The 25,824-nt window shown below is 55.5% G+C and overlaps 2 long non-coding RNA genes across 3 annotated transcripts; both read right to left on the bottom strand.

The window, feature by feature from the left end:
* Positions 1–253: 253 nt before the first annotated feature.
* On the bottom strand, positions 254–4,789 carry LOC135361701 (uncharacterized). The gene is made up of 3 exons (XR_010405384.1): positions 4,625–4,789; positions 1,207–1,445; positions 254–298 (listed from the first exon to the last, which is right to left on the bottom strand). It is a non-coding gene; the product is annotated as an uncharacterized LOC135361701 (long non-coding RNA).
* Positions 4,790–5,106: 317 nt separating this feature from the next.
* Positions 5,107–25,824, bottom strand: LOC135361700 (uncharacterized). Of its 2 annotated transcripts, XR_010405383.1 has the most exons (4): positions 24,977–25,823; positions 24,259–24,420; positions 6,288–6,487; positions 5,107–5,221 (listed from the first exon to the last, which is right to left on the bottom strand). It is a non-coding gene; the product is annotated as an uncharacterized LOC135361700 (long non-coding RNA). The 2 variants fall into 2 exon arrangements; XR_010405382.1 differs by lacking the exon at positions 5,107–5,221 and having other exon boundaries at positions 5,412–6,487; positions 24,977–25,824.

Below are 25,824 nucleotides of genomic sequence, written 5' to 3'. Positions count from 1 at the left end.
GAAGTGTTCCCTCCTCTTGTACTTTTTTCAGACTTTCAGAAGGATTGGTATTATGTCTTCTTTAAACGTGTGGGCCAAATCACCAGGGAAAGCATCAGGTTCTGGACTTTTCATTCTTGGGAAGTTCTCATGACTGCTTCAGTCTATTTACTTATTAGAGGTCTGCTCAGGGTTTCCATTTCTTCTGGAGTCACTTTGGTAGTTTGTGTGCTTCTCAGAATGATCTGCTTCATCTCAGGGAGCCAACTGGTTGGTATAAAGTGGTTCCATTTTTGTCTCTTTGTCAATTTTGGTAAATCTGCAAAAGAAAGAACTGTTGTTTTCACTGATTTTTCTCACATGCTCTTCTCTTCCATTTATCTCTGCCCTAATCTTCATAGTTTCCTTTGCTCTACTAACTTTGATCTTCTTCTTCGACTGAACCAGAGGAACATTCTAACTGTTCCAGATGCCAGCCAGCCAGAGGGCCATTGTCTAGGTCTGGGTTGTTGGGTAGAGAAGCAATACAGACTGGAGTGGATCAGGCTACCTGGGCAATTTCTACCTCACCTGGCATTCCAGGTCACCCCCAGACCGTCATTTCAGGCTGAAGCTCTCCTCCTGCCAGGCATGATGCCCAGCAACAGACTGACCTGACTTCCCATGAACCACTCACGACCTTAGGGGCCTTCTGTGCTCTAGGAACAAGCAGACTAGCTGAATTTTGCCAAGGAGCACTGCCCATGAGCAGAAAACCTGCATAGCTCAGGGCACTGTCTTCTGTGTGCTTCCTTCACACCTTCCCATGTGTGGGTCACAGCCACCTGTGCCCACGGACACCCTAGAGCACCCATTCACCCAGGGTGTCGGATCAATGCAAAGTCAGCCCTTCAATTCTGCCACCGCACCCCCAACACAACACCCAAGACCAAAAGGAGCGCTCACTCCAAGTCCTGGGACCAGCTCAGATGCAGCCCCTACCTGCGCAGCAGGGACATCGCCTACCCGCTCTGCATGCTCCTCCAGCCCGATGTAGATGTGGAGGACATTAGTGTGGGTTTTGTCCCAGGATCCCTGATGGCCAGGAAAAGGAGGTGACTGTCCCACCCTTTCTCCCTGACAGACATCCCTTCCTGGAGCCTGGATCCCCACTCCACAGCCACAAGGGGCCAAGAAGACTCAGTCTCTAGAAGCTTCTGGGCTAGATGCTGACCGGGGTTGCCTTACACAGTCTGGTGTTTCTGCTGGCCTTGCCGTTCCTCAAGTTCCGGAGTTGACCTCCCAGTCGTCGCTGCAGACCTCAGGCATCATCTCAGCCTCTGTCAGCACCTCCCCCTCCTCAGCCTCCATCACATCTGTGGCAGCCTCGGACTCACACGAGCGCCGTGTCTCGGGGTCTGCAACCACGGCTCCTCGCTGCTGCTCTCCATGCAGCAGGTGGGCGCTGCTGCCTCAACCCCATCAGCCTGGACATGAAGATCGGCACCATGTACAAGAGCATCCTGCTGAACTGGGCACGTGGGGCGTCCCTTTGGTCTCCTGACTCAGACGTCTCTGAGTACTGACCTCACTGAAACAGCTAGCTACTCTGACGAAGCCACCTCTGGACCTTCCAGGCAGCATGCCCAGGCCTGGAAGGACGCAGACGACCACCACGGCCCCACTCTACACAGGAGGAAACTGCGGCAGCCTCCTCACCTCTGGCTGGTGCTTGCTTGGTGATCCCCATGCTTGGGTGGGGACAATAACATGCCCACCAAGCTCCTTCTAAATCTACGATGCTGTGACTCTGGTAAGACTGCCCGGATTGTGTCCCCTGAACCCCCCAACCCGCAGTGTCCCCTGACTCCTTGCCCAATATCCAGAGAGCCCTGCGTGATCTGGTCTAGACATGCTCCCCAGTGTGCACCCCTCAGCCCACTCCAGCCTCTGTAGGGCCTTCGTCCCCCAGGGAGCCCGGCAAGAATTTGCCCCTCAGAACCCCTGCCGTCCCTCCCTATGACCCCCATCCAGGGTGGCCTCACCTCCAAGCCCGGGCTCAAAGGCTACTTCCTCCGGCTCCTCTGTAAGCTCAGGCTTTGGGTCAGATTGAGCTGGGTTCAAACCCACAGCAGGGCCATGTCACAGCCCTGTGACTGGCAAGCTCCTGTGGGAACTCCTGGGACCTCAGTTTTCTACTTTGGAGATGGGGTCAGTGACTCCCACCTCAGGAGGATGGGTTGGGGTTTAAAGCAGGGAGATGAAGGTGTTTGAGTGCCGGATTTTGGGGAGAGGGGCTGCTGCCAGGAAGACAGGGGGAGGGGATGTAGAGGAGGCAAAGGCGGCCTGACCTCCTCCCTGCCCACACGTGTCCCCATCACCCTCCCCTGACCCCCCCGCCATGCACTGAGATGAACACTGAAGTGGAACGTGGGGGCCAGGACGGCAGTGGGGGTATATTTCATTTCTCTCTAGTCCCCAGGTCTCCATGTCCACTCAGTCCAGCGGCCCTGCCTGGCGGGACTGGGGCTGGCCCCCGGCCTAAGAGGACGTGAGGGTCACTGAGCAGGCAGTGGAGATCGGGACACGGAGGACCAAGGCCACAGCCAGCCCCTCGGGGTTGCGCAGGCCTGCTGGCAGGTTGGGTCCCACGCAGGCGCCGTCTGCTGGGCCGTGTGCGCCTGCGCAGGATCCACCTGCCTCCGACCCACCATTGGTGGGAGGGCCCCACCCACCCAGAGTGCACCTGCGCCACGTCCACCCAAAAGGTGGGAGCCGACCGGCCACGCCGAGCCACGCTAATGAAGTTCCTCCTCCAAGCCCTCATGGGACAGTCGGCAAACTGAGGGCAGGAGAGGCAGGGACTGGCCTGGGACCCACCAGCTGAGCAGAGGCTAGAGGAACAGGGAGGGTTCCAGCTTCCGAGGCCAAGCTTCACCTCACATGGGGTTTCCTTTGGGAACGAGGACCCCTATGATCCGGGGGACCCCTGCCCACACTCCCATGTGGGGCCCTTTCCTCTGGTCACCCTCGCGCGGGCACACGTACACACAAGGCTCTGCGTGCGCGCGCGCGCACACACACACACACACACAAACTCCCCAGGGGCGTCCAAGGGGGCGTGGACCCTGGAGGGGACAAGGGGGAAAGAAGGAGGAGGTTGGAGGCAGCTGGGCCGTGGGCTGTGGGCATTGTCTCCTGGGAACATGCCCGGGGCCGTAGCATGGGGCTCGGGGGAGACATGCCAGGCTGATGGCCAGGGCGTCCCCAAGATGCCCAAGGGCTGTCACAGGCACCCACATTCTAGAGACAGCCCCCTTCCTACTCAGTTCACTTGGCTGGAGATGCTGCAATCCTGCTGTATCCCGATGTCCCCAGGATGTGGTCTCAGCAAAGCCGACAGTGAGAGCCGTTGCCTACACTGCAGACCTGGGGTCAGGTCCCACCCCTGACACCTCTGGCCATTTGCCTGGAGGGGCCCAAAGGGAACACAGGGAGGCCCAGAGCCAGCCAGGCCAGCCAGACACTGCTGTGATCCGACCGTGCAGCCCAGCACCCCTCCTGTGTGTGTGTGTGTGTGTGTGTGTGTGTGTGCAGAGGTCTCAGGCAGGGTAGCCCACCCTGAGCAGGAGCAGGGTGATGAGGGGCCAGATGCCTGGTGGGTGGATCATGTTGACACCCCGGGTCAAGGCTGGCTGGGTGGGACGGGGTGTGCTGGGGCGGCCTCCTTCTCCCCAGGGTTGATCCGGAGCCCTGTCGATACATGTCACTGCACCCCGGGCGCAGGGCTGTGCCCGCACGGGGCTGTGTCTGATCTGGGGGCAGCAGTGGGGCTGGGCAGGAGGACGGTGAGGACGGCTGGGCAGGGCTGTGATGCCTCCGGGCCGGGCGCCGCTCACTGTCTTCGCAGAGCCCCATGGAAGAAATTGGGGACAAGCTGGTCAACAGGAGCCTCACTCGACGGCTCCCCGGCGTGGGGCACGTGCACCAGGCAGTCGGTAAGGGCTGGTGCGGGCTCAGGGGGAGTGTGGGGACGAGGGCGCTCCAGGACCGGGCTCGGGGAGGGCCGGGAGGGTCTCCTGCCCCGACGCCATCCGGGACACTGACGACCCGGGGTGCCACGACGGCTGTGCCCCTTACGTGGCCATGATCTCAACCCAAGGGGTCTGGGCTGCTCCCTTCACAGACCCACACACACAGACACACACGCCAAACACACACACACACCCAGTCCTTCAAACACACACACACACACACACCTGGTCCTTCACACACACACACACACACCCGGTCCAGCCCCAGCCTTGGCCAGGTACAAAATCACCCTTCACATACGTGGAAGATGATCTGAACCAATTTGGATATTCTGTTGCACTTCAGGACACGGACAGGAATAGTTTTGCAGTTTGTGTGTTGTGAATTGTCCCTCCTTTACCGCAGATCAGCCCCACCGTGAACCTGAGTGGGCCCTGCCGCTGGGGGCGAGCCAGAGGCTGTGGGCAGTCCGTGCTGACAGCCTGAGGAAGCTGGTGGAGCCGGGCCAGGCCCTCTCCTGTGGCCCCTCTCCCGGAGCACCTCCCAGAGGAACGCCTCCCCAGCCCTTCCCACACCTGCTGCTCACCAAGGTGAGCAGGGCCCCCCGTCCCGCCCGGAGGCTCCCCCTCACCTGCGGGCTGTGTGTCTCGGGCCTGGCACGTCCCCTCTCTGAACCTCAGGTGTCTCCTGGGGACCCTGCGTGCCACGAGGCCAGGCCCCACACACGGGGTTGCCGTCGGGCCTGTTGGGACCGCTCCCCGACCCTGTGGCCGGCCCACGGGGAGGGTGGCCTGGGGCTGAGGCGGTTCCTCTCCACCATGAAGGAGCTCTCTGCCCCAAGCCTCGGTGTCCTGTGTCCGGGGCAAAGCCGCATTCCTGGCTGTGAGGAGGTTTCAGATTCCATCTGGGGCTCCCATCCTGGGTGGAGCCAGAGCAGGGATCCCTGGGGGCTGGCAGAGGGGCCCCAGAGCCACTCAGACATCTGAAAGGTGCTGGCTGGGCTTCATCGACTCCACACATGGACAGGAAGCCCCTTCTAGACATTTTCCATAATTCAGGGAACAGGGCAGACAAATGTCCCTGCCCCACGGGCCTCTTTCTAGGTGGGGGTCCGCCGCTAAGCCTAGACGACAAAGCAGAGATGGGCACACGACACTCCGTGGGACGCCCTGCCGGCCTCCTCTAGATACGGATCCCTCTGCTCTCATTGTCCAAAGGATGACGGGCCCTAGGACGAAGAAGAACCCTTGTCTCCGAGGTGGTGAGGGAATGCGGGGAACCAGTCAGGTGCGGAGCCATGGGTCTCGTGCACATCTGCCGCAGGGCTGGGTCATGGTACAGGAGCTGTGGGCAGGTCGTCTGTGCACACCTGGCCATGACACACCTGGCTGGCCCTCTCGGTGGGGAGGCCTGCGTGCCTGGTGCACCTGTCCCCCACCTACCCCTGGAGGAGCAGCCACGTTCAAGCCTTTCCATGTCCGACCCTCAGGGACAGTTGGGAACCTGGGTCAAGAGAGGCAGGGACTGGCCCAGGACAACTGAGGGGTGCAGAGTCCAAGGAGCTGCTCTCCAGTCCTAGGCCAGTCCCAACCCTCCCATGAGGTTTGCTTTGGGGGTGAGAGCCACTCAGATCCTCGGGAAGAGCTACCCACCCCGTTCCATGTGGGGACATGACCTTGGCATCCCCAGGCACGTAGAGGCACGTGCAGCTGCACACACCCCCCCACACACACACACACCCACACACACACCACTCTGACTGCCCAGCTGGGGGTCAGAAGGGGAGGACACCCTGGGAGCGAGGTGGGTGACAGGGGGGAAAGAAGAAACAGGTTGCAGACAGCTGGGCCATGGGGCAGGGCATCAGGACTCCTGGCAAGGACCCAGATCCATAGCATGGGGAGGGGAGACAGGCCAGGCTGAGGGTCAGGGGTCCCCAAGGGGCCCCGAAGGGTTGCCAGGGCACTGGGAGAGGACAGGGTCTGGGTTCCGGTGTCCATCACCAGCCTGGGCACTTGGAAGCAGGAAGAGATACCCACCCCCAAGTCCAGAGGGGCTACAGCACAAAGGCCTCAGCTTACTCTTCTGTCACTTGGGCTGTAGAGATGCAGTGTCCCTAGGGTCCCACAGGCTTGTGGAAGAGCCTATTGGCCTTGGATCTCCATCCCCGACCCACTGTGCTCCCAGTCCTGGGAAAATGCTTTGTACTCCCTCGAGGTCCTTCTGAGCAGGGGACAGACTGGGGACTTGGGGGGCTGAGGACCTGGGTACGCAGAACATGGCAGAGCACTGACCACTAGTCTGGGGACCAAGGCCAAGACCCTCCTTGTTGCAGCCTCCGGGTCTCCATTTGGAAGAGGTTCCAGATTCACTGCTCTGGTCCGGGTGACAAGGCCTTAGGAAGGAATGGAGCACCGGGACAGACGAGGGAAACACGGACAAGGGAGGCTTCTGAGGTTTCTCACATCACCCCTGGAGTCCACAGATCCTGCTCCTGTGAGAGACACAGAGACAGAGACAGAAAGAGATAAGGAGACAGAGAATGAACACACGACAGAGGGAACCAGAAGAAGTCACAGACTTTCCTCCATCAGCTTGGAAATGACATCCCAGCATTTTGCCCCATTCTCTTCCTGAGAGCGCGGTCACACAGGCCATCCACCCCGGAGGGGAGGGGATTCCACAGGGATGTGTGAGCAAGATGTGGGAATGCCCGGGAACCACTGTGGGGACTGCCCAGCACATGGGCGCAGACGAGGCCCCGGGGCCTGAGCCTAAACCTAATGGGAGCCCCTGGAAGTGTGCGTCACCAGGGGACAAGGTCGGAATCCGTTCATTGCAACCTTCCCACAGGGGCTGGTAACAGGCAAGAAGGGGGTGGCTTTGCCCAGACCCCAGAGCAGACCCAGGCCCCTCTGAGCTGTGCTCCATGTCCCGCCCAGCCCCTGGCTCATCCTTACATTGCCAAGTGTGCCCCAGCCTCCTGTGATAGCAAGTACGGAATGTATGTAGAGGTCCTACCCCTGATGGCGTCCCTAGGAGTAGAAGCCAGAACACCCCACTGTGCAGATGGGGAGCCTGGGGAGGCCCTGAGAGGCACAGGGTCTGTCCAGGGTCACAGCCCTGGGCACGCACAGGAGCCCAGTCTGAAGCCAGCTCTGTGTCCTCACAGCGGGGACACCGGCTGCACCCAGGCCTTGGGAAGGCTGTGGGTGGGCTGTGAGGGAGTCACTGTATGGATGGGGCATGGGGGGAGGGGGCCCTCGGGGGTGGGGTCTTGTGTGAGGAGGAAGTTGGGTAAGGGGACCCCAGGCAATGGTGACCTCACTTCCCTGACAACAGAGTCCAACAGAATTTGGAACCCAGGTAACCAGGCACCCACATTCCAGAGACAGCCCCTTGCCCAGCTCATTTCATTGGAGATCATCCAACCATGAACATGTGGGCTTGTTGCCTCCCTAAGTCTGGATGCTGCAGGCTGAAGAAAGCCCGCCCTGCAAACGCTGGCCCCCGCTGGGGATGTCCGATCAGGGCTCCCCACCGCCTCTGGCCGTTTGGCCGGAAGGCCCGAAAGGTGACACCAGGAGGCCCAGAGCCGGCCACCCAGCCCCACAGGGTCTAATCCACCTGTGCAGCCCCAGGTTCCCTCCCCTCCGTGCGTGTGTGTGTGTGTGTGTGTGTGTGTGTGTGTGTGTGTGTGTGTGTGAAGAGGGGTCATGTGGGGTGGGCCAACGCCATTCAAGAGCAGGCTGATGAGGGGTCAGATAACGCATGGGCAGGTCATGTTCAAGGTCCAGGCTGGCTGGGTGGGATGGGGTGTGGGGGGCTGTGAGCTTCTGCCCAGGGTTTGTCTCGATCGCCCTGCAGGGATGGGTCATTGTCCCGCGTGCAGGGCTGTACACCCACAGGTGTGTGTCTGATCTGGGAGCAGCAGGGCGACTGGGCAGGGGACAGGGAGGTTGGCCGGGCAGGACTGGGATGCCTCCGGGCCGGCTACCCATCCCTGTCTTTGCAGACCTCCGATGAGATCGGCACGAGGCTGGCGGACACCCACTCCATGTCCGGGATCCGGAGCATGACCCCACAGGACTCCCCTGGAGCAGGTGCTGGGGATTGCGGGGAGAGGCCTCCGACACCACCCAGACCACTGTCCCTGGTGGTCATTGACTGCATTGTGCTCCAGGAGCCAGAGCCCACGGAGGCCGAGCCTGAGGCTGAGAAGCCCGGGGCTGGGTGCCCGTGCGTGTGTGTGGAAGGGTGGGGGCTGGCCCCACAGGGAGGAGCCCCCAGAGCCTGGTGTGGGGCCTGGAGCAACGACTGGGCTCAGAGCGCCCAGCGGGTGGACTGCGGTCGGGGAGACGCCCCGGGGAGGTCTCCTTCCTGGCTGCGGCTTCTCTGGGAGGCCCTGGGCTGGGTTCTGTCTCCACGGAGAGCAGGCTCGGGGTGAGCTTTTCTCCTCTCACAGCTGCTCCACCACCTGAGGAGCTAGAGCCGGCTCCAACTCCACCGGCAGCTCTGGACGGAGGGGTGGTGGCTGCGACTTCAGCAGGAGACCAGGAGCCGGCAGGTGACCCAGCACCCGCCCACGGAGAGCCTGACGGGGGCCAGGAAGGGCCTGCTGGACAACCTGCCTCCGGAGAGCCTGCCCCTGTTCCTGCCAGAGCCGCCGCCCCTGCGCCTGCCCCAAACTGTGGCCCTGCTCCTGCGCCCGACCCAGCTCCTGCCCTGGATCCTGACCCATCCCTACCCCTGCCAGTGCCCCGGTTCTTGCCCCTGACCCAGATACTGCCCCGGGTCCTGTACGTGCCAGTGCGGCAGACCCTGTCCCTCCCCTTGCACCTGCCCCCTCCCTTTCTCCGGCTTGTGCTCCTGTTCCGGCCCCTGCCCCAACTCCTGCCCCTTCCCCTGCCCCTGCTAGAGCCAATGTCCCTTCTCCTGACCCACCTCCTGCCCCTGCACCTGCCCCTTCCCCAGCACCTGCCTGTGCACCTGTTCTTGCCCCTGACCCAGCTCCTGACCCTGCACCAGCCCCTTCCCTTACCTGTGCACCTGTTCTTGCCCCTGATCCGGATCCTGACCCTGACCCAGCTCCTGCCCTGGATCCTGCCCCTTCCCTTGCCCCTGCCTGTGCTCCTATTCTTGCCCCTGACCCGGGTTCTGCCCCTGCCCCTGCCTGTGGTCCTGTTCCTGTCCCTGACCCACCTCCTGCCCCTGCCCCTGCCCCTTCCCCTACCTGTGTTCCTGTTCTTGCCCCGGACCCAGCTCCTGCCCTGGATCCTGCCCCTTCTCCTGCCCCTGCCTGTATTCCTGTTCTTGCCCTTGACTCGGCTTCTGCCCCTGCAACTGTCCCTTCCCCAGCCCCTCCCTGTGCTCCTATCCTTGCCTCTGACCCAGCTCCTTCCCCTTTCACTACCCGTTTCCCTGCCCCTGCGTGTGCGCCCATTCCTGCCCCTGACCCACCCCCTGCCCCTGCACCTGTCCCTTCCTCTGCCTGTGTCCCTGTTCCGGCCCCTGCCAGAGCTGATGCCCGTTCCCCTGCCTGCGTCCCTGTTCCTGCCCCTGCCCCTGCCAGAGCCGATGCCCCTTGCCCTGCCTGCGTCCCTGTTCCTGCCCCTGCCAGAGCCGATGCCCCTTCCCCTGCCTGCGTCCCTGTTCCTGCCCCTGCCAAAGCCGATGCCCCTTCCCCTGCCTGCGTCCCTGTTCCTGCCCCTGCCCCTGCCAGAGCCGATGCCCGTTCCCCTGCCTGTGTCCCTGTTCCTGCCCCTGCCCCTGCCCCTGCCAGAGCCGATGCCCCTTCCCCTGCCTGCGTCCCCGTTCCTGCCCCTGCCAGAGCTGATGCCCCTTCCCCTGCCTGCGTCCCTATTCCGGCCCCTGCCAGAGCCGATGCCCCTTCCCCTGCCAGTGTCCCCGTTCCTGCCCCTGCCAGAGCCGATGCCCCTTCCCCTGCCTGTGTCCCTGTTCCTGCCCCTGCCAGAGCCGATGCCCCTTCCCCTGCCAGTGTCCCTGTTCCTGCCCCTGCCAAAGCCGATGCCCCTTCCCCTGCCTGCGTCCCTGTTCCTGCCCCTGCCCCTGCCAGAGCCGATGCCCCTTCCCCTGCCAGTGTCCCTGTTCCGGCCCCTGCCAGAGCCGATGCCCCTTCCCCTGCCAGTGTCCCTGTTCCTGCCCCTGCCAGAGCCGATGCCCCTTCCCCTGCCTGTGTCCCTGTTCCTGCCCCTGCCAGAGCCGATGCCCCTTCCCCTGCTTTCCAGGGCCGCTGCCCCTTCCCCTGGCCCTGCCTGTGCTCCTGTACTTGCCCCTGACCCAGCTCTTACCGTGGATCCTGCCCCTGGCCCTGCTCTTGCATCTGGCCCTGCCCCTCCTCCTGCTCCTGCAGGGCTCCCAGAACCACATCCAGAGCCCACATCCTCACGGGGAGAGCTCCTTGTACCATTACCCTTAGCTCCATCACCCGACCCCGATGCCCCGCCAGATTGTTTCATCCCCTCCCCCTATGTTCTTTCTCTCTGGTTCGTATTAACTGTTCTATTCTCTTTCCATGTCCTATATGCTGTTTATTATTCATTTTAAATAAAATGAATTGTTTTCAGTTGAACAAGTCCTGAGCATCAGTACATTCCCAACGCTGGGCCACCACACCACAGAACATGGCTGTGGAATATCTGCCTCCCCAAAGAAGTACCCGAACCAGAAGACCTCCCTGGAAACCCCTAAGCTGCTTCCTCTCTCTGTTCCTTTACCTGTTCTGGATGTTTCCTGTACGTGGAATCACACAGTATGGGCCTTTGTGTCTGCCCCCCTATTTTCAAAGGGGACTCCTTCTTTTCTGTGTTGACTTGACATAGAATTTCCCTTATTTGATGTTGAAATCCCTGATGGATTACAGATGAGATGGAACCATAGAGCCCCCTTTGGTAAATATGGACACAATCTCGGGGCGGAGACCCCTGTTCCTGCTGGGACACCTCAGCCTGACCCCAGACAGGAAAGGGCTGGTTCCTCCTGTGACCCACAGAGAAACCAGGGAAATGCAGAAAACTGGAAGACACACCCCAAAGGGCCAAAGCATTGCTGACAACCCAAGGCCACAGAAAGGTTTCCCATGCCTCTGGTCCAAACCATGCTCCAAGTCACTGGGTTCCACAGGGACAGAGACGACATGCATGCAAGTCCAAGGGGAGGGGGACAGGCATGGGGGGAGTCAGAGATGCAGGAGCTCCCGGGGAAGGACTCTGGCAAAGGAAACCCTATGGAGGCAGCACTGGTCACCCTCAGACTGGCAGGTGTCTGGTCTGGGGACCAGCAGCCCTGGCGAGAACGTGAGGAAACGGAGGTCCCCGGGAGAGAAGGGTGACGGGCACCCCTGTCTGGGAGAACAGTGAGCAGCACCCATCCCAGGCTACAGGTGCACCCATCACCTAGCGTGGGCAGCTCACTCCCACCCTGTTGAAGGAAGGGAACACCGTGTCCATCAACCTCTATTTGCAACAGAATCCATAAAGTGGAGTTTCTGGGTCAACACATATACCGTGTTGAAGGTACAAGCCTCAACTTCCAACATCCCAGGTCTGCTTGTCCACCTTGAGCCTTGTTTGGGAAGCAGGGGTGGGGATGCCTGGGGCTGTGACCTGTGGGAGGGGTGGGGAGGGGGAGCTCTGAGTGGAGTGACCAAGGTACCCGGGGTGACCTGCCCAGCAGGGACCCTCCCACCCCCAGCCCCTCTCCTGACCTCGTGCACGATGGCGAGGGTGTGACGGTGAAGGTGCTGGCCCTTGGCTGGCGAGTTCCATAGCTGGTGCTGGAGCTGCTCAAGCTCCAAACCGGGCTCTGATCCCAGAGCTGGCGCGAGAGCCGAAGCTGCAGCTGCCCAGTCTCGGGAGCTGTGGCATGCATCGGTGTAGGACCTGGCTCGAGCTCTGGGGCAGGTGCTGGAGCTGAATCCCCCTCCAGAGATGATCTAGACCCAGTTCCGCACTTGGATAGGGCTCTTGAACCCACGAACGGCTTTCTTCCCCTGCCCACTTCATGGATGACAAAACTCGGGACGGTGACGGGACCGGCTACATGGGGGTAATGGCTACGGGGGGATTCAGACCAAGGATCCTGCATCCCCTTCACCACGCGCCCCACGCAGATCGGTCCTGAGCTGCCAGACGGGGACAAGGGCCTGACCCGCTGCTCCCGGCAGCTGCCCCCAGCTGAGCAGAGACACTTGCCGGGGACCTGAAGTCCTCGTTTGACCTCTGCTCCGGCCAGCCCCACGTGAGCAGGGACTGTGCTTCCTCACCGCTGGGTCCCCAACCCCCAGAACAGTGCCTGGGAGGTGGTAGCACTTCAAAGTTTAGTGTACCGGTGGGATTCCCCCAGCAGCACCGTGATGCGGCGGATGTTGTTACAGATGACAGGTCTGGGCCACAGACTCTTGTGTTCGCGCTTTCTTCCACGCGTGCATCATCCACACCTGTGTCTGTTCGCTGGAACGCAGAGGGGACCCCCAGACACCCTCCCTGCCCTCGGAGCTCCCAGCCTAACCAGTGGGTCAGCATCTCACCCACGGTCAGCAAGTGGGCGATACAGAGCTAGAGCACCTCGAGCACGAGACCTTGCACGAGGCAGACGCTTAATGACTGAGCCACCCAGGCACCCTGAGACTGACATTTTTACACAGGCACTAAGACTACTTCCCTGTGCCTACCCCATACCTCGCAGGTTAGTAAATCGCTCACACAGGGAAGGTGGATACTACATTTAAATAGGGGACGAGCACATACACCCAGCAGACATGAGTCAGGTCACCAGGGGGCAAGTAGAGGCCCAGCCAATGGGGGAACAAGCCAGACATGATGCAAGGGGAGAGAAGAGTGCTCCTGGCAGAGGGCACAGAGAATGTAAAGGATTGGAGTCAGGCCCAAGGCACATGTGGGACAACCACACAGCTTGGTGGCCCACAGAGGGGGGCTGCAGTGGGAGAGGTGAGGCTGGAGAGTACAGACAGCTGGGGAGCGGATCGCAGAGAGGCTCAAAGGTTATGTTCTGAAATGATCAATCTGGTTACCGGAGGAGAATGGTCTCTATACAGCAGAGGACAGGGAGACCCTAACCCTAACCCTAACCCCTAACCCTAAACCTAACCCGTACCCTAACCCTAACCCTAACCCATACCCTAACCCGTACCCTAACCCTAACCCATACCCTAACCCGTACCCTCACCCGTAACCTCACCCATACCCTAACCTGTACCCTAACCCGTACCCTAACCCGTACCCTAACCCTAACCTGTACCCTCACCCGTACCCTAACCCTAACCCGTACCCTCACCCATACCCATACCCTCACCCGTAACCTCACCCATACCCTAACCCGTACCCTAAGAAAAGAAATGACACTCCCGCTGACCCACGCCTTCAACCCTCACCCCCGGGAACCTCAACGCAGCGCTGGCAGATCAGGCCTCCCGTGTCCCTATGTCCTAACCCTCACCCTACGTTGGCTTCTGAGGAGTCAGTCCCCAGAACCTCGCTCCAAAGCCCCAAAGATTCGGGACGCCCGAGCAGTATCAAGGGACTCAGGCTGCCACCCAGAAGGAAAACGCACCATTTGGAACTCGGGAAAGCATTCAGACCAGGAGAACTCTGAATGCCCATCCGAGGAACGCACAAATTTGGCGCCCTCTGGCGGCAAAACCTGAGCCTGACACTCAACCTGACCCAAGCCCTCAAGACAATCCCCGGTAAGCAGGCCACAGTGCTGGCACGTCGGGCCTGCCATGCCCCTAGGCCCTAACCCTATCCCTCATTGGCATCTGAGGGCTCTGGTCCCAGAGGCCTGGCTCGAAAGCCACAGGGATTGGGGGCACCTGAGCAATACCAGACGATTCAGTCTCCCAGAAGGAAACCGCACCATTTGGAACTCGGGCCAAACGTTTCAGAGTAGAACTCTGCGTGCCCATCCCAGCGAAATGCCACTTTCAACGGTCCCCTGCCCACAAACCCTGAGCCTGACACTCACCCTGACCCACACCCCCAACTCAGACCCCCGAGCCCCCCAAAGCTTGCCCCAGCGTGGGCACATCAGGGCTGAAATGACCCTAGGCCGTAAGTGTATCCCTAGGTTGGCTACTGAGTTTCTGTCCCCAGAAGCCTGACTCCAAAGCCCCAGGGATGGCAATAACCGAGCGACACCAGAGGACTCAGCTTGCCAAAAAGAATTCAAACACACTACTTGGAACTCTGGAAAGCATTCAGAACAGAAGTCTGAATGCCCATCCCAAGGAACGCACAAATTTGGCGCCCTCTGGCGGCCAACCCTGAGCCTGACACTCAACTTAACCCACGCCCACAAAACAAACCCCCAACAGCATGCTACAGTGCTTGCAGGGCAGGCCTGCCGTGCCCCTAGGCCCTAACCGTAACCCTACGGAGGCTTCTGGAGGGTATGTCCCCAGGGGCCTGGATCCAAAGCCCCAGGGATCTGGAACACCTGACCAGTACCAGAGGACTCAGCCTGCCACTAAACAGGAAAACGTGCCATTCGGAACTCTGGTAAGCATTCAGAGCAGGAAAACTGTGCCGGTCCATCCCAACGAGCCCCAAGTTCAACGTACCCAGGCCGCAATCCCTGATCCTGACACTGCCCCCGACCCACGACCTCAACTCAGACCCCGGGGAGCTCATCACAGCGCCGGCACATCAGGCCTGTCATGCCCCTAAGCCCTAATCCTAACCCTAGGTTGGTTTCTGAGCGGTCTGTCCCCAGAGCCTGGCGACAAATCCCCAAGGATTCGGGACACCCGAGCAATATCAAGGGACTCAGGCTGCCACCCAGAAGGAAACCGCACCACTGGGAACTCTGGAAAGCTTTCAGAGCAGGAGAATTCTGAATGCCCATCCCAGGGAACTCACAAATTTTGTGCCCTCTGATGACAAACCCTGAGCCTGACACTCAACCTGACCCGCCCTCAAGATGGACCCCCGGTAAGCAGGCCACAGTGCTGGCAGATTGGCCCTGTCGTGCCCCCAGGACCTAACCGTCACCCTATGAGGGCTTCTGAGGTGTCTGTCCCCAGAGCCTGGCTCCAAAGCCCCAGGGATTTCGGACACCTGACCAGCACCAGAGGACTCAGCCTGCCACCAAAAAGGAAAACATGCCATTTGGAACTCCAGAATGCATTCAGAGCAGCGAACTGTGCCGGTCCATCCCAACGAACCCCAAGTTCAACGTGCGCAGGCTGCAGTCCCTGAGCCTGACACTCCCCCGTGACCCACGGCCTCAACTCAGACCCCGGGGAGCTCATCACAGGGCTGGCACATCAGGCCTGTCATGCCCCTAAGCCCTAAGCCTAACCCTAGGTTGGCTTCTGAACAGTCTGTCCCCAGAGCCTGGCGACAAATCCCCAAGGATTCGGGACACCCGAGCAGTATCGAGTGACTCAGGTCGCCACCCAGAAGGACACCCCGCCATTTGGAACCCCGGAAAGCATTCATAGCAGGAGAAATCTGCATGCCCATCCAAGCGAAACTGCACTTTTAGGGGCCCCCTGGAGGCCAACCCTGAGCCTAACACTCCTCCTGACCCACGCCCTCAACTCAGAGCCCCGGGAAGCTCGCACAGCATGGGCAGATCTGGGCCAAAATGACCGGAGGCCCTAACCCTAACCCTAATTTGAGTTCTCAGGGGTCTGTGCGCAGAAGTCTGGCTCCAAAGCCACTGAGATGGGGACCCCTGAGCAAGACCAGAAGACTCAGCCTGTCACCCAGAAGGAAAACACACCTTTGGGAACTCCGGAACGCATTCAGAGCACAAGGATACTGCATGCCCAGCCCAGCGAACCCCCAGTATCATCGGCCCCTTGCCCGAAATCCATGAGCTTGGCGCTCATCCTGATGAACGCCCTTAAGTCAAACCACCCGTATCTCACCACAGCGCCGGCACTTGGGGCCTGCCATGCCCCCAGGCCCTAACCGTCATCCTGGGGAGGCTTCTGAGGGGTCTGTCCCCAGAGACCTGCCTCCAATCCCCAGTATTGAGGACACCTGACCAGTACCAGAGGACTCAGACTGCCACTGAAACGGAAAACGCGCCATGTGGAACTCTGGAAAGGCTTCATAGCAGGAGTACACTGCATGCACATTAAAGCATACATGCACTTTCATTGGCCCCCTGGCCGCAAACCATGAGCTTCACACTCACGCTGACCCATGCCCTCAACTCAGACCCCCAGGAAGCTAGCCATAGCGCCCGTAGATTCAACCTGCCAAGGCCCTAGGCCCTAACTGCAACCTAGCTTTGAGTCTCAGGAGTCGATCCTCAGAGGCCTGTTTCCAAAGCCCCAGGAATTGAGACCACCTGAGAAGTACCAGAAGACTCAGCCTGACACCCAGAAGGAAACCTTGCCATTTGGACTCCAGAAAGCATTCAGGGCAAGAGAAACCTGCATGCCCACCCCATCAATCTCCCACATTCAGCGGTCGGGCCTAAAATCCTCAGCCTGGCACTCACCCTGACCCACGCCCACAACACAGCCCCCCGGGAAGCTCGCCACAGTCCTGGTAGATCGGGCCTACCATGCACTTAAGCCCTAACCTTAACCCTATTTTGGCTTCTGAAGGGCCTGTCCCCAGAGATCTTCCTCTAAACTCCAAGGACTGGTGACAACTGAGCAATACCGGAGGACTCAGACTGCCACACAGAAGGAAACCTCGCCATTGGGAACTCCGTATGCCCATCCTAGCGAACCCCCGCTTTCAGCGGCACTCTGGCCAAAATCCCTAGCATGACATTCATCCTGATCGACACCCTCAACTCAGTCCCCTGGAAAGCCTGCCACAGTGCTTGCAGATCGGACCTGTTATGCCCCTAGTCCCGAACCCTAACCCTGGCTTGGGTTCTGATGGCTTTGTCCCCAGAGTCCTGGATACAAAGCCCCAGGCACTGGGGACACCTGAGGAATAGGAGAGGACTCAGGCCGCCACCCAGAAGGATCCCGTGCCATGTGGAACTACGGAAAGGTCTATGACCTGGAGACATCTGCATGCCTATCCCAGCGAGCCCCCACATTCAGCTGTACCTCAACAAAAATACTTGACAGGTTCAATATGCATTTGTGATAAAAACTCTAAACCATCTGGGTAGAGAGGGAACACCTCAAGACAACAAAGTCCATATATGAAAAGTTCACAACTGACATCATACTCAAGGCTGAAAAGCTGAAAACATTTCCACTAAGATCAAAAACAAGGCAAAGATGCCCACTCTCATCACTTTCATTCAACACAGTATTGAAAGCCCTAGCCAAAGCAATTAGACAAAAAGAAAGAAAGAAAGAAAAAGAAAAGATGAAATCCAAATAGGAAAACTGTCAGTATTTGCAAATGACATAATACTATATATAGAAGTCCCTAAAGATTCCACCAAAAAACCGTTAGAATAAACAAATTCAGTAAAGCTGCAGAATACAAAGTCAATATACAGAGACCTGTTGCATTTCTTTTTTTTCAAGATTTTATTTATTTATTTGACACAGAGAGAGAGACAGCACAAGCAGGGTACGTGGGAGAGGGAGAGGGAGAAGCACACTCCCCACTGAGCAGGGAGCCCAGTGTGGGTCTCGATCCCAGGACCCCGGGATCATGACCTGAGCCAAAGGCAGACGCTTAACTGACTGAGCCACCCGGGCGCCCCAACTTGTTGCATTTCTGTGTACCGATGACAAACCTTCCCAAACAGAAAATAAGAAGGCGATGCCATTTACAATTGCATCAAGAAAAAAAAAATCTAGGATTAAAAGTAACCAAGAATGAGAAAGAGCTGGTACACTGAACACATGGTGGAAAAGGAAGGAAAAACACGGGTGTGTTGACGGGGAATGTATGAGTCAAACAAACGGAGGACGACACAAATAAGTGAAAGCATACGCCATGCTCGTTAACCGAAGAGTAATCATGTTAGCATGTCCATCGCAACCAAAGTGATCTACAGATGTGATGAAATCCCTATCTGAATTCCAGTGGCATTATTCAAAGAAATAGAACACAGTCCTAAAATTCGTATGGAATCACAAAAGACACCAAATACCCAGAGCAATCGGGAGAAAGAAGAAGAGAGCAGGAGTCACCACACTCCCTCATTTCAAGCAAGATGACAAAGCTGTAGTCATCGAAACTGTATGGTACTGGCCTAGAAACACAGCTCAGTGGAACAGAAGAGAAAGCTCAGAAAATGATAATCATAGCACTTTTGGCAAAGTTTATTCATAGAGTCGGTACATTAAAGGTATATTTAAACTTAGTTCTGATACAATTATTATTAACTCTGAATGGGAATTAATATTTATGTCCCCTTTCAACAGCTGATGCCAATAAATGCATTTCTTTAAACTTGTTTTATATAAATATATATTATTAAATAAGGATGATTTAGAATCCATGTTTTTAAGAAATATTAAAATCGCTTTAATAAACCTATCATGGAAAAGGAAACAGAGATATCAATCAACACAACTGATTGCATCACAAAAGACGACCAGACACAGTCCCTTATCTGATGGAAGAATATAACATTTATTGAGTAGTTCTACCCAAATGTTAAACCTGTTGAAAGCTATAGATCCAGCAACTCATTGACAAAAACACACATGTCAGAGAAATGTCCTAACAAATAGTATGAACATGTAATCAATAAAGTCCACACTGCATATATTCCAACAAGAAAAATACTTTCCCAAAAAATAAACTGTAAAACAAAAAAATAAAGGAGGACGAGAAGGAGGAAAAGGGGAAGAGGAAGGGGAAGGAGGAAGGGGAAGAGAAGAGGAGGAGGAGAAGAAGAACAAAAAGAAACCTGAGAAACTAACCCACACATATATGGTCTTAACTTACGACACAAGAGCGGAAAATATACAATGGAGAAAGGACTGTCTCTTCAGTGAACGGTACTGGAAAACTGGACACTAAAGGCAGAAGAATGGAACTAGATCACTTTCTTACAGCACACATAAAAATTTTAAATGGATGAATGACTTGAATATAAAACCTGAACCCATAAACCTCCGAGAAGAAAACACAGGTAGTAAGTGTCTCCACATTGGTTTTGGCAAAGAGTCTTTTAGATCGCACACCAAAAGCAAAGGCAACAAATGCAAAAATAAACAAGTGGAACGACATCAAACAAAAATTTCTATGTGGCAAAAGAAACCATCAAAACTTAAAAGGCGACCTACCCAATGAGAAAAAACAATCTGCACATCATATGTGGGAGAAGAAACTAATATCCAAAATACACAAAACACTCCTACAAATCAAAAGACATAAACAAAAAAGACCTGTACAAAGAATGGGGAGAATATGTGAATACATACTTTCCAAAGATGGCACCCACATGGCCAACAGACACAGAAAAAGTTGTTCAACATCACTAATCGTCGTCAAGAAAACCTATGTCAAAACCGCAATCAGCTATCATCTCACAACTGTAGGGACGACAATCATCCCAGAGACAGACACCAGGTGTGGTCAAGGGTGTGTAGACAAGGGGACCCTGTGCACTGTTGGTGGGAATGTAAACTGGTGCAGCCACTGTGACAAACAGTATGGAGTTTCCTGAAAAAATAAATACAACTATCACATGGCCCAGGAATGGCTCTACTGAGTGGATTTCTTTGGAGAACACAAAAACACTACCTCAAAAAGACAGATGCATGTTCACTGCAGCATTATTCACAGTAACCAGACATCGAAACAGAGACCTTGGGAGCATTATGCTAAGTAACTCAGACACAGAAAGACAAATACCAGGTGCTGTCATGGACATTCCACACGGAAACAAAAATACTGAACGCATAGATACTGAGAACAGATGGGTGGTTGCCAGGTTCGGGGATGGGGGGGCACGTGGGAAGGTGGTCAAAGGCACATGTTTGAGTGATAAAATGCGTAAGTCATGGAACGTTTTCTGCAGCATGGAGACTAAAGCTAACCCTGCAGGATGGGGTACAGGTCCCCCCGCTATTTGAAAGTACAGTGTTCCTAGGAAACCTTTCACAGCAGAAATGGTGTAAACCAAAGGAGGAATTACCATTCATTTATACAGAAAAAATAGTGAGCGTGCTCACACTCCAAAAATGACTTCTCTTTGGCTTTTCCTAGGCCTCAGGGCACAACTTCCTAAGGGATGCCCAAAATAAATGGAGATGAAACACAGCAGATGCTCACAGACACGATTCAAAGTGCTGAGGGCTGGACGCAGAGAGCGGTTCCCAGGAAGGAGCTGGTTGGGGTGCAGGCTGCCTCTGCAGTGGCTCCCCGCAAAACAGATGCTGAACGCGAGGCTCACTTTTCGACTTCTTTCATAAGACGGAAATCCTCTTCAGGTTTCTTCCTGTTACTGAAGCCGAGTAATGACGTAGATCTTTCAAAAAACCCAAATGTCTTACCATGAACTTTTAAAAAGTGGGGGATACTTGTACTTGAAAGTTGCTGAGGGAGGAGATGTTAAATGTTCTCCCGGACACACGCATCAGCAGATCCACCGTGAGAGGCACCTTCCTCAGCATGGGGAACACGGACTACCTCCTACCCCCAGAAACCTCCTCCTTCCCCTTCCTCAGGACAACAAACCACAGCTGGGAGTTACCCCAATTCCTCCTTTCTGCCACTCCCAATATCTAATCCATTGGCAAATCCTGTGAGCTCCATCTTCAAAATGTACTCAGAATAGGACTAACCACTTCTTCCGAGACCACCTGTCTGGCCCACACTGGAGCCCATCTCTTGCCTGACTTCCTGGAAAAGCTTCATCATGGACCTCCCTTGCCCATCCTCAACCCTCTGTCACCTGTTCTCAGCACTGTAGCCAGGAAGGCCCAGTGAAACAGGGTCCCATGGGGTCACAGCCCTGCAGTGACTTTCTGTCTCCCTCTGTCCCCTCCCTGAGGCCATGTCCTAAGCTGTCTCCTGTGGCCACAGGGCCTTCTTGCTGCTCCTGGACATACCTGGTATGCTCCTGCCCCAGGGCCTTTGCACACGCTTTCCCTTCCATTTAGAATGCGCTTGATGTGATATCACTCACCTTCTTTAGATCTTGACTCAAGGATCACCTTCCTAGTGAAGTCCCACCTGGCCCCTACGTGAATGGCAAGCACCACCCCCACCTCCCCTTCAGCATGCCAGCCCTGTCTCCTGCTCTATATTTCCACATATAGAACTTATCACAGTCACCAGTCCATCTCGGCAGGGCAGAAACGGAGGCCTACACGGATGCTTTCACCACGGACTACCTCCGATTTCCTGGTCCAAAGCCCTGGGGAAAAGGTGCCCCAGAGCTCTTGCACAGCCAGGATGCCCGGGACAAGGGGGTCCACCTACTGCACCCTGAACACCATCAGGAAAATGAGCCATACGAGGACTCCACCTGCCCATGAGACCTGAAACCAGACACTTTCCTCGATTACAGGTGAGCACACACACGTCCTCTCCTTGCCTGAGGTGCTCATCTGAGAAAGCTGAGCAGAGACCCATCCCAGGACCCAAATCTCCCTTTGCCCAAGGTCCTGGGAAACAAACATCTCTCCTCCCTGCACCAACCACCTGTGATTGAAGTCCGGAATCCTCCTGTGGTCAAGCAGAGTGGTGCACCTGTCCCTCTTTCCTGTGATGTCATCACAAACCAAGCTTTGCTGCACAGGACATCTGCTGTGCCTCCTCTGAGGAAGCAAGGGGCACACTGCACAAGAATCGATAATGCTGCGAGTGAGCTGCTTCCCACCAACCACCCTGCTGAGCCGAGGGCTCGAGAACCAAACAGGAAGCAACTCTCTTATCACATCTGCAGCAGGAGGGCTGGCCAGGGAGGAGAGCCCAGGCCCTATCCCTGGAGCAAGCTGGCCTGCCCATCGTGAGCGATTGTCCACCACCACGGCGTCACAACCTCCCACCTATCTGATCCGACTACCCTGCCAGGCTCAGACCTGCTCACACAGAGAGTCATAAGACCCAGCGACTTCTTTCCACTCCAGCTCAATGCTTCTCACGGAGAAGCAAACTCCAGCCTCACATATGTGCTCATCGTTACCTCTGGAATTCCCTGGGTGGTGTCTACACTGGCCCACACAGCTGTCCCATCCAGGCCACTCCACAAATGCCCTAGGGTTTCAGCCACTTCCAAGCTGCCCTTAGAAAGGCAGGAACTGGCCCGATGAGGCACACCAGCCAAGTGACTCCATGTGCTAGAAACTCGGACAACATCCTCGCTGAACACCAACGCTTCCGAGTCCGAGCTTCAAACATTCGCTCACTGGGCACTGAGCACCATGTCAACATCAACACTGCTCTTTCAATTCACTTGTCTCCCATTCCTTAAAGTCGGAAACCAAGCTCCAGTCACTGCTCTAGTTTCCCTTCAGAGAAATAAGGCAAATGAGAGAATAAAACACTATGTGTGCACAGCACACTTCTATCAAAATATAACTCCTTCGTCTTTCTCATACGGGCAGCCCTACATGACCCATACGAATGAGACATGCCACGAGTTGAGTCATTATATATATATCTGACCTTGTGTTTTTCCTTTTGATATTTGTATCTCGAAGTCAATGTCTATATTGCTCTCTTAAAATAATAATAATAATAATGACATGGTCACATAAGGGTCTGGATCTCCATAGCCACACACCCTGGCTCTGGTCCAGATAAGGAGGAAGACACAACCTCAGCCCAGGAAGCGAGGCCCACACCCTCAGGGATCCCGACACGCCTCACGGGTGATGGGTTCCTTTGCGACATGCAGTTGTCCGAGCACAGAGGATGCAGGCACCCTCCAGGATTCCTTGTTTTCTTCATAAATTCCCCAGCTCAAGTCGCAAGCGACTCACGGGGTCAAGCTTCCAGAGCCCAAGATGGGCCACCAGGTAAGCAGCCCCATTGGGAAGGCTAACAGGGGGCTCGATTTCCTTTGGGAGCACGACGAGACACTCCCCAAGCTCCTAAAGAACCTACACTCCTTCTCCATGTGTCCCTCTCACAAAGGGCACCGTACCCTGTTACAGATCTGCGGCTGTGTTTTACTTTAAAACATAATTTCTAATATCGGAATGTGGTACATGGAACAGGAAAACATGAACACTCACAAAGGATTCTTTTAATATCTTTGAAGATTGTTTTCCCATTGTTTAATTAAAATGGGAAATAAAAACACACAGATAGCCCCTTCCACTAGCAGGAATGATTCTCTTTGGTGATTGAAAAAAAAGCAGGATAAAAAAAAATTAAAAAAAAAAAAGTTGCTAAATAAAAAATTTTTTAAAAATTTTAAAAAAAGAAAAAAGAGCAGGAAATGAAAGAGTAACAGATGTTCTGACGACCCGTCATTTCCATAATCAAAGTTTTGAAACTTCACACACAAAGAAAGAAGCTCAAACAAACGTCTCGGCCTGGCAACTCTGAGACGTCTGAACTGGACTAACAGGGACAGATGATGAGGTTGTGTGTGTTGGGTGAGCCTGGTGGCAAAGAAGGTGCTCGGCCAGCTCTCCACCTGGGCCTCACCTGTCCTCAGCCAGGAACCTGCTCACGGCCCTCACCTGTCACAACTCTCACACGGGAGACCCACAGCCAGCCCTGGAGCCCGCCCTGCCCACACCCTCCTGCATAATGCACTCAGCTCTCCTCTGAGGCCCCTGTCAGCTTTACCCAGACCTGGAACTCCCCCATCTGCTGCAGAGCTCCAGGATTTCCCCTCTTCTTCCAAAATGACACTGGCCCAAAGGTAGAAGGCTACTTAATGAATGGTTCACACCTACTTGCCCCTTCTGTCGTATTTCTCTCCATTTACCTTCCTACCTGTGCAAACTGTAAGTAACATATCAATGGAATATGAACATGCTCTGAGATCGGATTCTTTCACTGCAACCTTCTGAGGACTCCTTGTATAATAAAATACCATATCCTATGACGGGGGGATTAAAACTATTATTTACAGAATAATTCAGCCCAAATCACCTCAATTTTAATGGCTCTTCATTAGGCAGAACAGTTTCTGTGGAAAAAGACTTTCCATAGAGGGGCGCCTGGGTGGCTCAGTCGTTAGGCGTCTGCCTTCGGCTCGGGTGGTGATCTTGGGGTCCTGGGATCGAGCCCTGCATCAGGCTCCCTGTTCAGCGGGGAGCCTGCTTCTCCCTCTCCCACCCCCCCGCCCCCGCTTGTGTTCCCACTCGCTATCTCTCTGTCAAATAAATAAATAAAATGTTTAAAAAAAAAGACTTTCCATAGACATTACCTTCCAGCAATTTCATAAGGAGTCAACGGAAGCTCTGTGGGATAACCTGACGCACCTAGGCTCAGGCAAGCAGTTCCAGAACTCAACCCAGTGCTCCTGACACCAGCATGCCTCCATCCAGAATTCCCAAACACTCTCCTTCTGACTCCACCACCAAAGAAACTACAGAGAAAATACAGCATGTCAAAATATCTAGAGGATACATTTAGAAAAACTAGAAACTCAGGCTCAACTTTTAAACAGTAAAAGCCTGCTTTGAATAATTTTGATTTTTCCCTTGACCCTAACTGTAACTCTTCTGATGAAAACACTAATCAATTATGAAACATCACCTTTGACAAATGACAAGACATCATCCGAATCTGTATCTGACGACAAAAAGCCACCTAACTCTAGATGCTGGCCGCTCAACCATATCCTAGGCCCAATTGAATAAACGCTATTAGATTGAGGAACAAAAGATATCTTAAAAACACACAAAGAGTAAATTTCACCTTCCCCTTCTAATAAAAGTTACTTCTAGGAAACAGATGATCAGAATATATTTTGTAAGCAATAAATGAACAGAGAAAATCGGATCCCCTGCAATGTTCTACCCGCAGGGAAAGTAACTCTTGAACCAAATGGAGAATGCTGAGAGCTACTTAAGTTTTACTTCGTAGCTCAACTAGAAAAAAGAGGAAAGCCCAGGAGGTTTGGGGTTAATCAGAAGTTTTACCTCCAGTCCTGACTTGAAGATGACATTGTGCCAAATGGACCTGCTGCTCTCTCTGAATGCTGACGTCCTGTGACGAGCAGCATCACTGACTCACATGCTGATGTTCAAAACTTCGGGTCTCATGGAGCCAGAGGGGAGAAGTGCTGTCAGGTGGGGATAAGTAGGACCTCCGACCTATGGCAAGCACACCTGCTTCGGTTTCTGGGAGAAGGGGAAACACATACTTGTTTTTTAAGTACTAATTATCTTCATTCTAAAGTAGACCAATGACTTTGACATTTTTGGAAACGCGAAATGACTCTTCCAAATCAACACCTCAACTCATCTGTTCCTCATGCAACTTGAGTAGGGTCTAGTTTACTCCAGCCTCCAGGCCCCCACCTGGAGGACCCTCCCGCACAATCCTGACAGCCCATTACCACCATACCCGGGGAACATGGGGCACAATGCTAAGTTGGAGGACGGCTCTGGGGCTTGTTACCGCCACACCTGTGCCTGGGGGAAGAGGGGACACCCTGCTGAACTCGGGGTGCTACTCAAGGTCCATTACCTGCACTCTGCCAGGGGACAGGGGGCACCCCACTGAACTTGGGGACTGTGTGCGGTCCTTACGTGCACTCTTCCAGGGGAACACGGGAAACCCTGAAATGTCCGCAACCCATCCCAAAAAAGCTCGGGTGAGCGGAGCCCTGGAGTTCACGGGGCTGGGGGATACGGCCCGTTGAAGGACTTTCAACGATTAGGAAACTCATCTGAGTTCGCGGGATTAGCTCGCTCCCCGCCTCCTTCGAGGACCCAACTCCCACCCGAGGTGCACCCTACCCCCGGGACCCCACCCCGGCCCACAG

This window comes from Mirounga angustirostris, unplaced genomic scaffold, assembly GCF_029215605.1.
Source record: "Mirounga angustirostris isolate CCGP_5_RB_7025 unplaced genomic scaffold, mMirAng1.0.hap1 SCAF_10, whole genome shotgun sequence".
Lineage (NCBI taxonomy): Eukaryota > Metazoa > Chordata > Mammalia > Carnivora > Phocidae > Mirounga > Mirounga angustirostris.
The sequence above is the reverse complement of the archived record's forward strand: the minus strand, read 5'-3'. Positions and strand labels throughout refer to the sequence as shown.